Below are 14093 nucleotides of genomic sequence, written 5' to 3' on the forward strand. Positions count from 1 at the left end.
CATGGAAGCTCCGCTCTTCTTCCCCGTCCCTTACTGTGTGAATTTCTTCCATCTGGCTGTTCCTGAGTTATATCCTTTCGTAATAAACTGGTAATCTAGTGAGTAAAATGTTTTCCTGAGTTCCGTGAGCTCCTCTGTGAGCTCCTCTAGCAAATTAATGACGCCAAGGAGGGGGTCATGGAAACCTCAGATGTACAGCCCTTTGGTCAGAAGAACAGGTGACAACTGGGACTCGGGGTTGGTATCAGAACAGAGGCAGGCAGTCTTATGGGATTGAGCCTTGAACCTGTGGGATCTGATGTGGGAGATCTGCTTGGTGTGGGGGGAAACCCCCCACAGGTCAGAACTGGTGTCAGAATGCAGGTCATAGAGCTGGTGGCAGAAGGTCTAGGTCACAGGGGACGCACAACTTACACTTAGTCATGTAATGCCGAACTGTTCTCCAAGAACCCATCCCTGATTCATTCCCACCAGCAGTGTCAGAAGAGTCTGTATCTTCCTTGTGGATAATTGATATCATTAGAATTGCTCAAATTTTGCCCACCTGCCAGGTATGTAAGAATATATCATTATGGCTTTACTTTGCATTTTCTTAATGAAAAATGACATTGGGTATAGCTTCCCTCATGTTTATCAACTATTCAGACTTTCCCTTTTGCAAAGAGCCTGTTGGCATGTTTTGCTTATTTTTAAAATTTGTGCTTTCTCTTATTTTCTTATTGCTGGAAATTCTTTACGGATTTTGAATACTTTGTTAGTTACCTATATTTCAAACATTTTCTCCCACTCTGTGGTTTTCACTTGTGTTCTCTTTCTGCTGTCTTCGGATGAAGAGAAGTTCTTTCAGCGGTTGAATTTATTAGTCTTTTCCTTATGGTTAGTGCCTGTTGTGTCTTCTTTAGGAAATCCTTCCCTATTCCGTTTCATGACTGTTTCAAAGTTTTATTCATCTCATACATTTGTACCAGTTCTCTTGTTTTCAGTCACACCTTCCTTCTTTCCAAGGCCCTAGGTCCCTGAGCTTCCTGAGATCCTGAAACACCAACAGACCTGGCTCTTGGCTTTGCCCATTACCACAAAGGTTTCAACTTGCTCTGGTCATCCATCTACTTTTCAGCTTCTAAAAATGTCGGTACTTTCATCTTCTTCCCTTTTTTTTTTTTTAAGATTTTATTTATTATTTGTCAGAGAGGGAGAGAGCACAAGCAGGGGGAGCAGCAGGTACAGGGAGAAGCAGGCTCCCCGCTGAGCAAGAAGCCCAATGCAGGACTCAATCCCAGGACGCTGCGGTCATGACCTGAGCCGATGGCAAAGGCTTAACCCACTGAGCCACCCAGGAGTCCCTCATATTCTTTCCTTGTTATCTTTATCCTTGTTGGTTTTTCCCACGTGTGTGTGTGTGTGTTTATGAACACATACATCTTTACTGTCATACTGGTGGGGCTTCAGGAGGGAGAGTGTTCAGATTTCCATGTTTAATCAGAAGTCACAGAGCGCTTCTTATAAAGCAAGCAAAGTTGGGCACAAACTAAACATGCAGCCCCAGAAAGACAGCATGGTCGATCCCTGAGATGAGCTAGCATGCAGCGGTACAACGTTGTGCTACACAGAGGCAGGCTAGTGAGGTAGTGAAGAACACAAAGTTCTGTGTTCCATCCCTCAATTTCCCCATCTGTAAAATGGGATAATAATATGTAGAGATGGTGCAAGGATCAGGTCTAGGATATGTAAAGAAAGATGAACAACTGGGGCGCCTGGGTGGCTCAGCGGGTTAAGCGTCTGCTTTTGGCTCAGTTCGTGATCTCAGGGTCCTGGGATTGAACCCTGCATTGGGCTTCTACTCAGTGGGGAGGCTGCTTCTCCCTCTCCCTCTGCTGCTCCCCTTACTTGTGCTCTCTCTCTCTCTGTCAAATAAATAAATAAAGTCTTTTAAAAAAATTAAAAGAAAGATCAATAACTGTAGGCATATGGTTAGGAGTACATAAGAGTGATTCCTGTGATTAAAGAATGAAGTGGATTTATACTTGGAAATGTGGCAATCTCTCCAATGTATATTACTGGGCTTTAAAAAAGCAGCAAGGTGGGGGTGCCTGGGTGGCTCAGTAGATTAAAGCCTCTGCCTTCGTCTCAGGTCATGATCCCAGGGTCCTGGGATTGAGCCCCGGATCGGGCTCTCTGCTCGGTGGGGAGCCTGCTTCCCCCTCTCTCTCTGCCTGCCTCTCTGCCTACTTGTGATCTCTGTCTGTCAAATAAATAAATAAAATCCTAAAAAAAAAAAAAAGCAGCAAGGTGAAAAACAGTACATATAAGAGAAAAACACATACAAGAAAAGCAGTATTTTACATTTTACAAAGGACAAATGTGTATACCTATATACATAGAACATTTCGGGAAGGATACTCAAGAAATTGTTAACAGTGGTTAGGCTTGGATAGAGGGCAGAGGGGACTTTATATAATGTCTTTCAGTACTCTTTGATTTTTTTCTTCTATCATGTGTGTTACTGTTATAATGAAAAACAAGCAAATTAAAATGTTGAAGCTCTACTTTTATGTATGATTGAAATCTTCCAGAATAACAAGCCCCTTAAATAAAGTAGAGCAAGCAAGTATGTTCATCAGACACTCTCCAAAATCCAGTGCTGAATATTTGGATGACATGAAATAATTCCTTGAAGAAAGCTTCCTTATCGAGCTACATGGTGGTGTTCCCATGGAGGCAGACAGGAGCCACATCATAGAGAACTAGTTCTGTCAGAAAGCTACTGAGTCATAGTATTACTGTAGGATAATGTCTAGGCTCTCAAATGTTTTCTAGAGGCCCTTGTGTTCAATTTCTGGAGCCAATCAAAAACAGTCTTTTTAGGGAACTCCTAGCCTTCTCTACAGTTAACTGCAGGCACAATGACCTTCCCTCTGAGTGAGAACCCAGATTAACTTCTCAATTTCCACTGAAGGTTATCAACCCTACCATCTGCTTACTTGGTTTTCAAATCATATGCATCTGCCTTCATGAGCAATATGGGATCAAGCACTGTAGATTCTCAGCAATGGGTTCGATTTGAACTATCATTTGCCCAGCTCTTATCACTGGATTGGAAAGGTGATAAACAGAGATGATTGCCTATGCAGGTTGCGCATTCCATTTATTTCTTGGAAGTATTTTGCACTTCCTTTGATCAGATTTAGAACAAGAAGCCTTGATACTTGAAGTAAATTTGATTAGCTCATCATGAGATTATCTTTGCTTGCCTTACCTTTTATCTGATGTTGCTATAGGCATTGGCCACACGAAATTTATTTCTGCACTTGCTGTAAAATGTCGTTCACTATACCACCCATTTACAGCCCCACCCGGAAAGGTTTGTTTCAGAAGTTGGGACCCAGAAAACTTTCCTACAACACTACAGAACCAAAGGGACTTCTTCCAATAGTGAAAATCACGTAACTTGGGCATTTCTTTCATTTTCTCAAGGTTTTGGGAAGCTCAGCTCCGTGGCTCAGTCACAGCAACTCTGGTAACCCAAAGAGTTAGTGAGCTTGCATCTCTCTGTTCCTTATTCTTGATTTTCCATTTCACTAATCTTTGTGTATGTCGTTGTCTCTCTGCATCCTTTTTCATTTAGTGGATCTCTTCAAAAGTTTAATAGAGGGGCGCCTGCGTGGCTCAGTCAGTTAAGCATCTGACTCTTAATCTCAGCTCATGTCCTGACCTCAGGGTTGTGAGTCCAAGTCCTGCACTGGGCTCCATGCAGTGGAGCCTACTTAAAAAACAGCAACAATAACAACAACAAACAACTAAAATTTAGTAGATTATATCTCACAGAGGTATACGTTTCTTTGGGCAGCTGGATCTTGATCTTTTTCTTCTGGTGAGGTAATAAGGAGTTTCATGAAGACATGGCATTTGAACCAAGTCTTTGGGGGATAGGAAGGTTTGACAAATGTTGGAAAGAATGTTTCTGGCAGATGTAACAGTGTGAATAAAGAAGTGATGGGAGGAAGGCACAGGCCACCTATGGGAAGTGGGAGGATTTGATCTGGTCAAGCCATGAGATATAAGAAGAGATGAACAGAAACCAAGCTGGAAAGATGGGTGGGCCCAGTTCAGGAGGAGCACACGTTAGGCATTACAGCATAAGAGAAGGATTTTTTTTTTCTCCAAAATAAGGGAAACTACTGTATATATTTCAGGCAGGGCATAAAAACAATGGAGACAGAGTTTAAAGACAAAGGCAAAAGAAGAGGACTGCTAGGGCAAGGTCCCAGCTGATCTGCCATTGAGACGGGACTAAAAGCATCTAGAGAGAACCTGACCTTGGAAAGAACATGGAGGGACAGAATGGCATCAAGCACACAGTCCAGCAGCCAGGCTGTCCTCCAGATTCTGCTGTTATGGATGTTTAAACCATGTTTTTCTTTAGAGATACCTTGGTAAACATAAGTCAAACAATAAATATCACACACTTAACCAGAGCACTGAAATGGGTTCCTAACCGATAAGTGATGAGGGAAGTTCTTTGCTTTTTGTTTGGTTTTGACAGAAGAATTCCAGCCAATAACCGCAGAGAGGATAATGGGGTTGAATGAGTTACCATTTTTGCCCCTTTGAAATGGATCGAGGCTATATTCACAGGCGGATACTGCGAATATCAGGGGATCCTTTGTAGGCAGGAAGGGATGGCATGCCCAGGAAAGAAAGGGCATCATCAAGATGAAAGCTTTCTAATGAAGGGATTGGTGAGAGCCGCTGAATCTGCTGATCTAGGACAAAACAGGCTTTGGGAAACGTGGGACTGTCAGACATAATGTCCCACATGACGAGACGCAATAGGCAGGACATCGCACCGCCTAGGAAGCATTCTTGCCTAAAATAATTGAACATGAATCTAATCATAACTCAAGATGTAAATATTATTTTACATGAGAAACAGCAGGAGGAGGCACTAAATGACACCCTGAGGAAGCAGCCAGCCATATCCAGACTGTGCAACATTCTACAGGACCAAGAACTCATTTTCAAACAAGCCAAATCAATGGCATTATTTTAAAAAAAAAAAAAAAGCGTGTAGCAGAATACAATAAAAGGGATTTAAGAGACATAAAAATCAAATGTAATGCATGGATCTTACCTGGATGCCAACTTGAATTAACCAACCCCACAAGGACATTTTTAAGACAAAAATGTTTGAATATTACATGATGTCAAGGAATTATTGCAAAATTTTAAGTTAAGGATGATGCCATGTTGGTTATCTAAAAATACAAACATCTTTGTCAGGGAGAGAGGCATACTGAAATATTTACACGCCAGTGAAATAACATGATGTTTAGGATTTACTTTAAAACACTCCAGAAAAAAAAATATGCGAATAGGTCAAATAAGATTTGCAAGCTACTGTTAACTATTGAAGCTGGGTGCTCGGTACATGGGGGATTCACTATATTAATCTTTTTACTTTTATACATGTTAGTTTCTGTCATGAAAAGATGCCTATTTTAACAGATTCTTTATGGTGACTAGTTTGAAAAGCCTTTCTATTTTTGTTTTGTGTTTGATGAGAGAAAAGGGTCGTTTTAGTGTATGGTGTATGAATTCAGACAAACGCTAGCCCCAGTGCATGGCCAAGGGACCAAGTGCATATTTTACCGAGTATAAAATGACACTGCCCTGGGGCATCTGGGTGGCAGAGTCGGCTGAGCATCCGACTCTTGGTCACAATCTCAGGGTCATGGGATCTAGCCTGCATTGGGCTCTGCACTCAATACAGAGTCTGCTTGTCCCTCCCCCTCTGCTCCTCCCCTCCCCTCCTGCTGCCACTCATTCGCCCTCTCTCTCAAATAAATGGAAAAAAAATCTTTAAGAGAATGACACTGCTCTGTAGTTATGGTTTGTGGAGATCAGAGATAAATACCTTCCATGACTCTCATGAAGAAAAATTTTTGAACTAAATTAGCTCCTGGCTTCTACTGCATCAGTCCCTGAGACATCGAGGATCATGGTGCCTTCCACGAGCCAAGGGAAGGCTGGCTCCTTACCCCACTTACCTGACAGCATAACCCCAAGGGCCAGGACCGGACATAGCAATGAGCCCCACACTGCCAGTGGAGGTACCTCAGTCTGAAACCTGGTCTGCCAGGTACGGAACATATTGACTCAAACTGTGTTCTTCTATTCAGTCTCTTGGTCAGCAAATATAACGGAGCATCGCTTATGTGCATTCGGAGAAGGCTGGCCTTTTCAAATGGATGGCTAAATCAGATCTCCCCACGCTCCCCCTCAATATCCTCATCACCTCCAGTATCATCGCGATCCTCTCTATTCTGAAACGGCCCAAATGGGAGAGCAGTCTAGGAGACGGAGCCAGTTACCTACCATGCTGGGAAGAACTGGCGCCCGGCGAGGAACGAAGGCCGAGCTCGGTGACATCAGATGTTCTTTTATCTCAAGGAGAGATCCTGTTCATTCTCCGTGGGAGCCACTGGGATGCACCCCCGCGCCCCAGATCCTGTTTAGGGATAAAGGATGGTTTGTCGGAGGCTGGCAGTGTTGCCAGCAGATGCCCCCAGCTGTCATCCCTCTTCAGGGATTACAGGGTCTGAAAAAAGCTATTGTGCCCCAGGGAACCCCACTTCCTTGCAAGCCAATGAGCAAGCGAGCAGTTGACTCAGGAGTATAAAGGCCTTGGCCCCTCAGTGCAACCTAAAAATTCGGAAAAACCAGGCCAGCTTCTGAGCTCCCCACGGAGCTGGCTAATGCTCACCACTTCCTGCCCAGTCCTGCTTCCTTCCTTTCTCTTCCCCAGGTGCCGATCCTGAGAACGCTCCCTAACAAACTTCCAGCAGCTCGTCTCCATCTCAGAGTGAGTGTCCCAGAGAACGCAACCCGCAACACCTGCGATGGAACCACTCTCCAGAAGACTTTGGTAGATGCCCTCAAAAGAGCTGTCCTGCTGCAAACCAGCGGCTGTTAGGAGACGGGAAGCTGCGCCTAACTCCTGCTTCCTCCTGCCTTCTCAAGCCGCTCAGAAACAGGTGCTTGGGGGCGGGCGGGCGGGCGGGGGCACAGAGAAAACAAGTCACTGATATCCACTGCCCGAAACAACTGCTCTCCACCCCACAGAAAGGTATGCAGATGCATTGCTGTCAACATCTCAATTAACTACCTCTTTGCTGAAATTAATTATTTGCTTAAATTACTTGGATATAGGGGCATCTGGATGGCTCAGTCGGTTAAGTATCCAACTCTTGATTTCAGCTCAGGTCATGATCTCGGGGTCCTGGGATCCGGCCCCGAATTGGGCTCCCTGCTCGGTGGGGAGTCTGCTTGTCTCCATCTCCCTCTGCCCCTCCCCCTGCTCCCATGCTCTCTCTCAGATAATAAACCTTTAAAAAAATAAATTACTTAGATACAAATATTAAATGGTTGCCTTACATAAAAGCACTTATTATGGGAGCAATGTTATTCCTTCTGCTACCTCCCTCATGTGGACCACCTACACCCTGGGGTAAGATGAGCAGGTATCACCCCCAGGACAAAGACAAAAAATGGGAACAGAAGTGTCTATCTTTTTTTTTTCTTTTAGAAGTATCTTTTTTTTTTTAAGATTTTATTTATTTGACAGAGAGCAAGCACAAGCGGGGGCGGGGGGATGGCAGAGGCAGAGGGAGAACCGGGCTCCCCACTGCAGGGAGACCAATGCAGGGCTAGATCCCAGAACCCTGGCATCAGGACCTGAGCGGAGCCAGACACTCAACTGACTTAGCCACCCAGGATTCGCCAGAATTTTCTATCTTGAATGCCACTAGCTCTATGAGCCTCGTTTCTTGTGTTCACTGCTGTCCCTGGTACAGAACCTTGCACTCAACAGAAGCTCATTAAGTATTCATTTAATGCAAGAAAGAAAGGCGATGCCACCTTTGCCACGTGCCTCTTCTTGCTGTCCAGACCACGACACCGTCTATTCTGTCCCGGAACCTTGCGCTGTTTGATGGAAGCTATTCTGTGTTCATCTCGGTCTCCCCGCTCCCTGTCACCGAGTCTGGTACACAGTAGGTGCTCAGGAAGGTATGTCTTGGAAAAACGTTCCGCAGCCCAAGAGCAGTGTTTAATCATCTATCACTGAGTCACAGCTAACCTCAAAGCTTTACCAACCCACTGGATGGCTCAGTGGGTTAAGCATCTACCTTCGGCTCAGGTCATGATCCCGGAGTCGTGGGATCAAGCCCCGCATCAGGCTCTCTGCTCAGCAGGGAGCCTGCTTCCTCCCCGCTCTCTGCCTGTCTCTTTCTCTGCTTGTGATCTCTCTCTCTGTCAAATAAATTAATAAAATATTAAAAAAACTAAAAACCTTACCAGCTTAAAATGGCCATCGTTACCTGCTCGCCATTCTGGGCTTGGCTGGCCGGTCCTCTGTGGGGCTACTCAGGAGACTGCAGGGTCTGAGAAACCTTCGCTTGAAAGCCGGGGGCCACTGGCCAGAAGCCTCTGTCCTCGACCCTACGACCTCTTCCGCAGACAAGGGCAAGAGCCGCTCCCCCGCAGGTAGAAGCCCCAGCACCTGGTGTGTCCAGCGACTGCGGGGCTCACACCGCCGGCCCACAGCGGCCATTACCGGTCACGTGACCCCGCCCCGCGGCGATGTGGGCGGGGCTGACGCCAGGTGCAATACACCGGCGGAGAGATTCATTAGAGTCTGTAAGTCGTGCCTCTACCTCTGGTCCCCAAGTTAACCCAGGCTTAGGCACTTAGGGCCAGAATTCTGGAAGAATTGTCTTCCAGGGGTTCCTAGATGATTGGATCTTGGATTTAGTCAGAGGCAGTCAATCAAACAACAACAACAACAACAAAATGACTAAGGAATAGTTGGGCAAAACCCTAAGGAGGAGCTCGGTGCAAACCATTGGACTGCCCCCGACAGCGGCAGCAGGTAATTGGTGGTAATTGCCACAGTGAAGAACAACCACCTCCTCTGACTCAGGCCGGCTCAGGCGTTCTATCTCCTCCTAGACCTCTAAATGTAAGGGGCCTGGCCACCTAGACTGGGGAGGGGAGTGACTCTGCTAACAACGAGGGCTGGGGCTGTGAATGAAGGGATCCGAAGAAAGGGTTCAGGGGCAGGTCTGGGACCTGGACGCAGAAAAGTCTCAGCCCATACCCTTGGCTGCTGAATTGGTCAGCAAAGGACAGTGGCTGCTCCCAGCCCTCCTACGTCCTAGTGCTTGGCTCACTATGTACCCTGAAACCTCAGAGCTCAGCACCTAGTCCTCTCTCCATGCATCTCTTGGAACCCCTGATTGTACTCTGCTCTGAGTAATTAGTAAAATTAGTTTGTAGTAATTATATCATTTCTCTTCTCATCCCCTTTAACATAGTATCAACACTTATGCAAATTGGGGATATTATCGATAATCAAGTATTTATATAACATCTGCTGTGAGACAGAAATCAACTGAATTAAGAATTTTCAAGGTGATCTGTTTCAATTCTGGAGACTTCCAGAACTCCTAGGTCCTAGCTGGGAAGTGATTTATTTGGGAAGTATGGAGGGAGAAGTGTTGTCCACGGCTACTAATAAACCAGGAGAGGTGAATTCGTGTTTGCATGCATTACAAATCAAGGACAAGTTAGGATCAGGATAGACCACCCTGGGGTTAATCGTGTAGAGATACATTTACTCCTGTCCTGGCTGTTAGGTTCTTTGGGGCAGTGCTGTCCACAGTAGGAAGATAGGAGGTGGGAGCACCTCCTCTTTCAAAATAAAGTCATGTTTATAGGTATCCCATTTATAGGACTCCAACATATTTTGAGGAAACACAATTCAACCCACATACCACCCCCCTCCACAGGCCATATGTCTGGGAAAAGCCTTTCTTCAGTAGCAGCTGGGACAGGAATGCCTAAGAGACTCAGAGCCCCATCTAAGATTTGGTCCAGAAGTCTCTGAAATCCTGGAGGAAAAAACTGACCCCCAAATTCTAAACCTTTAGTGGTTCTCCATTGGGCTGAATTCCAACTAGAGGCTAGAAGTCACCTTTGGGAGTGCAGATGATTCTTTGGGGAAAAATACACTGATTGCCCTTTTATATATGCAAATGAAAGCATGTATCCTGTTCTGAAATAGGACGACTCAAGGTAAAGGCATTTTTATTATAAGATAAAAATCTGTCTTCATAAATCTATAAAGTGATTCTGGGGGAAGCAGTTAGGCTTGGATTCTGGGTAGGGTAGAAATGGTTTTGAGTGCCTTCCTTTGCTTGGGGTGGGGATGGGAGAAGTGGATGGTGGCTGGGAGTAAGAGGCTAAGGAGCGAGTGACCCTGAAGCCGTAGGGATGTGTTGGAGCTAGCTCCTGTAAATTTGGGCTCCTGTAAAATTGTAAAATTGTCAGGGATTTTGCAAGCTGGTTGATAAGCACAGCCATCATTAGAAATCAAATTATGTAGGGGCACCTGGCTGGCTCAGTCGGTAGAGCATGTGACTCTTGACCATTGGGGTCGAGAGTCTGAGCCCCACACACTGGGAATCAGACTCCTCTAGCCCGTTGCTAAGCATCTACCAACACACGGCTGGCAGGGGGACACCGTGGAGGCTCTGGGAGTTGTCCTGTTTCCAAGGCTGTTTGTTTCCTCTGCACCCGGAAAGGGGAATCAAGGAGCAGGCTAGTGTCTGAGCCCAGGGCAAATTAACATAGAGGAGCCCAGCAGCAGGGCAAGCAGGTGACAAGGTGGCAGGAGGCGACGTGTACGTGGCGTGCAGCTCAAGCCACATGGCTGACCTCCAGCGGTTCATAAGCTAGGTGAGCTCAGCGCTCGCAACTGAGCTCTGCGGGCCCAGCTCCATTCTGAAGCCCCCAGATAAAAAAGAATATATAAACATAGCTTGTGTATTCTCAGAAACCATCTCACAAGGGAACATCAGAAAGGACGGAGTTTCCCACCATCCCACTGGCAGGGGCTCCCGCTATGGTCTGGAAGCGTGAAAACCTCTCAGTTCCGGAAAGTCAACTGCGGTCTTCCTGACAGGCTTTCTCAAGACCTACAATGACCAACTGTGCCCCAGGACCCTCCAAGAGGGGACCATTTGTAGCATTTCCCAAAGTTAGCTGTGCACAAAATATCTCAGGGGCTAACCCTCCATGAAAACAGACTTTGGGAATCTCTAACCTAGACACATGTACATTATGGAAAATGACCTGACCCGGCACAGCTCAGTGATCCTGAAAGAAGGAGGTGCTTGTTACTTTCCCCACTCATGACTGTGCTCAGGTGGGCCCACCCTTAGCGCCCTTCCTCCTCACCCCGTCCCCCAAAGTACACGAGGGGAAGAAATCTTTTTGCAATAATCTACTGAGGAGCAGCAAACTGCAGGATATCGGCAACTCCATCATGTGGCCAAAAACATCAATGAGGGTCAGGGTCGCCAAAGTTAGCAAATAAAAATATAGGATGTTCCATTAAATCTGCATTTCAGGGGCACCTGGGTGGCTCAGTGGGTTAAGCATCTGCCTTCAGCTCAGGCCATGATCTCAAGGTCCTGGGATGGAGCCCCGCATCGGGTTCTCTGCTCAGCGGGGAGCCTGCTTCCCCCACTCTCTCTGCCTGCCTCTCTGCCTACTTGTGATCTCTGTCTGTCAAATAAATAAATAAAATCTTTTTTAAAAATCTGTATTTCAGATAAACAAGGAATAATTTTTAATATCTGCACATCCCATGTACTATTTGGGAATTACAAATACTAAAGACATATTTAGTTGTTTCTCTGAAAATTTAAGAGGGCATCAGATATTTTCTTGGGATCTCAAGGGAGGACAGGGCTTTGGGGGCCAGACAGATCTGGCAGGACTTTAAGTTTGGCCACCTAATTAGCAACATGAGGCAGTGAAGCAACCTCTTCACGAATTTGCGTGTCATCCTTGCTCAGAGGCCACGCTAATCTTCTCTGTATCGTCCCGATTTTAGTACATGTCCCAAGAGAGGCCTGAAGCAACTTCTCAGACACTGTGTTTCCCAGCTATGCGCAAGTATGAGAGATAATACTTCCTTCATGGGGCGGGGGTTAGAATTAAATTTGAAACTTCACAAAATGGACTCTGGCCCATAGTAGCCCCAGGTCCACTTTCTCCACATAGTTTCTCTTTCATTTGGGGTTAAACTTTGAGGAAACACTTCTACTGCTGGACTCCTAAGGGCTGTCGGGAGCACAGAGCCACTCCTAAGACTTGCACTGCCAACCTTGCAACTTCTTTGGGGTTTTGGTAGTTCAGAGTCAGGACCCGATGGACAGTTGCCTTCTCATCATTCCTGGGACGGCCCTTCAGACCCAAAGAAACTTGAAGACTTCTAGAAACCATGGTGAGACTAAACCGGTAGCCCCTTGTCTACCTAGTCATTGAAAGGTTCAGTGAGATTCTACCAGAACAGTGAGCTAATATCTTCACAGAAGCCTCCCTGTGCTGTGGGACGACAGGCCAGGGAGGAGGACGAACCTGCTCAGACCGTTCTCCTGTGTCTTTCCCACTACCCTGTAGTGGACACATCACCATTTTGCTCTCAATTTTGCTGAAGGAAAACCTCAGAATTGATGCCCCCCCCCAAGATGGTGACTACTTCAAGCTGTCTTTGTCTTAGTATTTGTCTTGATGTGGGTGCATGTAATTATCTTGATTCCAGAGTTATTTCTCTAATTATGTTCCATTTGGATTCATGCTCATTATGTAATGTTTAGAGTATGCCTGGGTTGAGTGGAAAGAAAATTGGGGCTTGGGAAGTGAGGGGAATTAGAGGCAAAGGTGGAGCAAGTCGGTGTTCTAAAATGCTTGTGTATAGTTCTGGAAGTAGATAATCCATAGGTAGAATATACACAGCTAACTCAAAAAAAAAAAAAAAAAAAAGCCATTTCCTGCAAGAGAAATAAGAACAGTCCAAGGTTGCCATTGTTCTAATTCTGGCTTTGGTTTTCCCCAGAGCACAGGAATCTTCACCATCTTTTCAAAACAACGTTAAGGAAGTCGAATGCTTCCTTTTAAAGAAAATACCACCTCATTTGAATGCTTAAAAATACCTGTTGAGCATAGGATCATTTGCTATCCCACCTACCGCTTGGGTATCAAGGATGTTTGTAAAAGTTTTAATTAAATAGTAATGGGGGAAAAGCCATAATTTAAGGGTGCAATTACCCAGAAAAACACTTTGTTTTATTATTAACTTCTGCAGATTGATCTAAAACATAAACAGAAGCCTTGCTTTTAGGTAACAAAACAAAACTCTGCCAGGCATTAGCAACTACTTTTTTTTTTTTTTAAGATTTTATTTATTTATTTGTCAGAGAGAGAGAGGGGGAGAGAGCAAGCACAGGCAGACAGAATGGCAGGCAGAGGCAGAGGGAAAAGCAGGCTCCCTGATGAGCAAGGAGCCCGATGTGGGACTCGATCCCAGGACGCTGGGATCATGACCTGAGCTGAAGGCAGCTGCTTAACCAACTGAGCCACCCAGGCATCCCTAGCAACTACTTGTAACTGTTTCTAGAGTCAGTTTGTGGACAGTATCCGGGGCTCGTAAGTATGGGGAGCGCCTGGATCTCTCCTACACCGGTGTACCATAAGCGTATGCTCACCACGCAGTCCAGCCCGGAAACCGTGTCCACACGATAACCTGTATGTGAAGGTTTACAGCAGAGTTATTCATCATTACCCCAAGCTAGAAAGAAGCCAAATGTCGCTCAGTTGGCAAACGGATAAACAAACTACTGTAAAGTAAATACTACTCAGTGATAAAAAGGAACAAACTACGAACACAGGCAGAAACAAGCCCTGTGCCAAGAGAAAGAGGCCAGACTCTAATGGGTACACACCACACGGTTCCATTGATCCTGGCAAAGACAAAGCTGTAGGGATGGAGAACAGAGCAGAGATCGCCGGGGCAGGGGTGGGGAGGAAAGACTGACTACAAAGGACCAGGGGGAACTTTGGCAATGACACAAATGCTCTGTGTTTCAACTGTGGCGTGGTTTAATGCATTTGTCAGAGTTTATAGAATTGTCGATGTAGGAAAGGTAAATTTTACTGCAGGTCAATTACACTGTCTCCATGAAACT

At 45.7% G+C, this 14093-nt stretch overlaps 1 long non-coding RNA gene and 1 other non-coding gene across 10 annotated transcripts in view; one reads left to right on the forward strand and one right to left on the reverse strand.

Annotated features, from left to right (window-relative positions):
• The window catches only part of LOC125081935 (uncharacterized), a 37260-nt gene that overhangs the window by 20158 nt on the left and 3009 nt on the right, over nt 1-14093 (forward strand). For 7 of the 9 annotated variants that reach the window (XR_007121832.1, XR_007121830.1, XR_007121833.1 and 4 more), the window contains 2 exons: nt 6806-7034; nt 7854-11544. This is a non-coding gene — a long non-coding RNA (uncharacterized LOC125081935). Of the gene's footprint in view, nt 1-6805; nt 7035-7853; nt 11545-14093 lie in introns of those variants that run through there. The other 2 variants (XR_007121824.1, XR_007121825.1) reach the window with 2 other exon arrangements.
• LOC125082742 (U6 spliceosomal RNA) lies at nt 11877-11979 on the reverse strand. Its single transcript, XR_007122068.1, has one exon. It is a non-coding gene; the product is annotated as a U6 spliceosomal RNA (small nuclear RNA).

Source organism: Lutra lutra, chromosome 12 (genome assembly GCF_902655055.1).
Source record: "Lutra lutra chromosome 12, mLutLut1.2, whole genome shotgun sequence".
Taxonomy (NCBI): domain Eukaryota; kingdom Metazoa; phylum Chordata; class Mammalia; order Carnivora; family Mustelidae; genus Lutra; species Lutra lutra.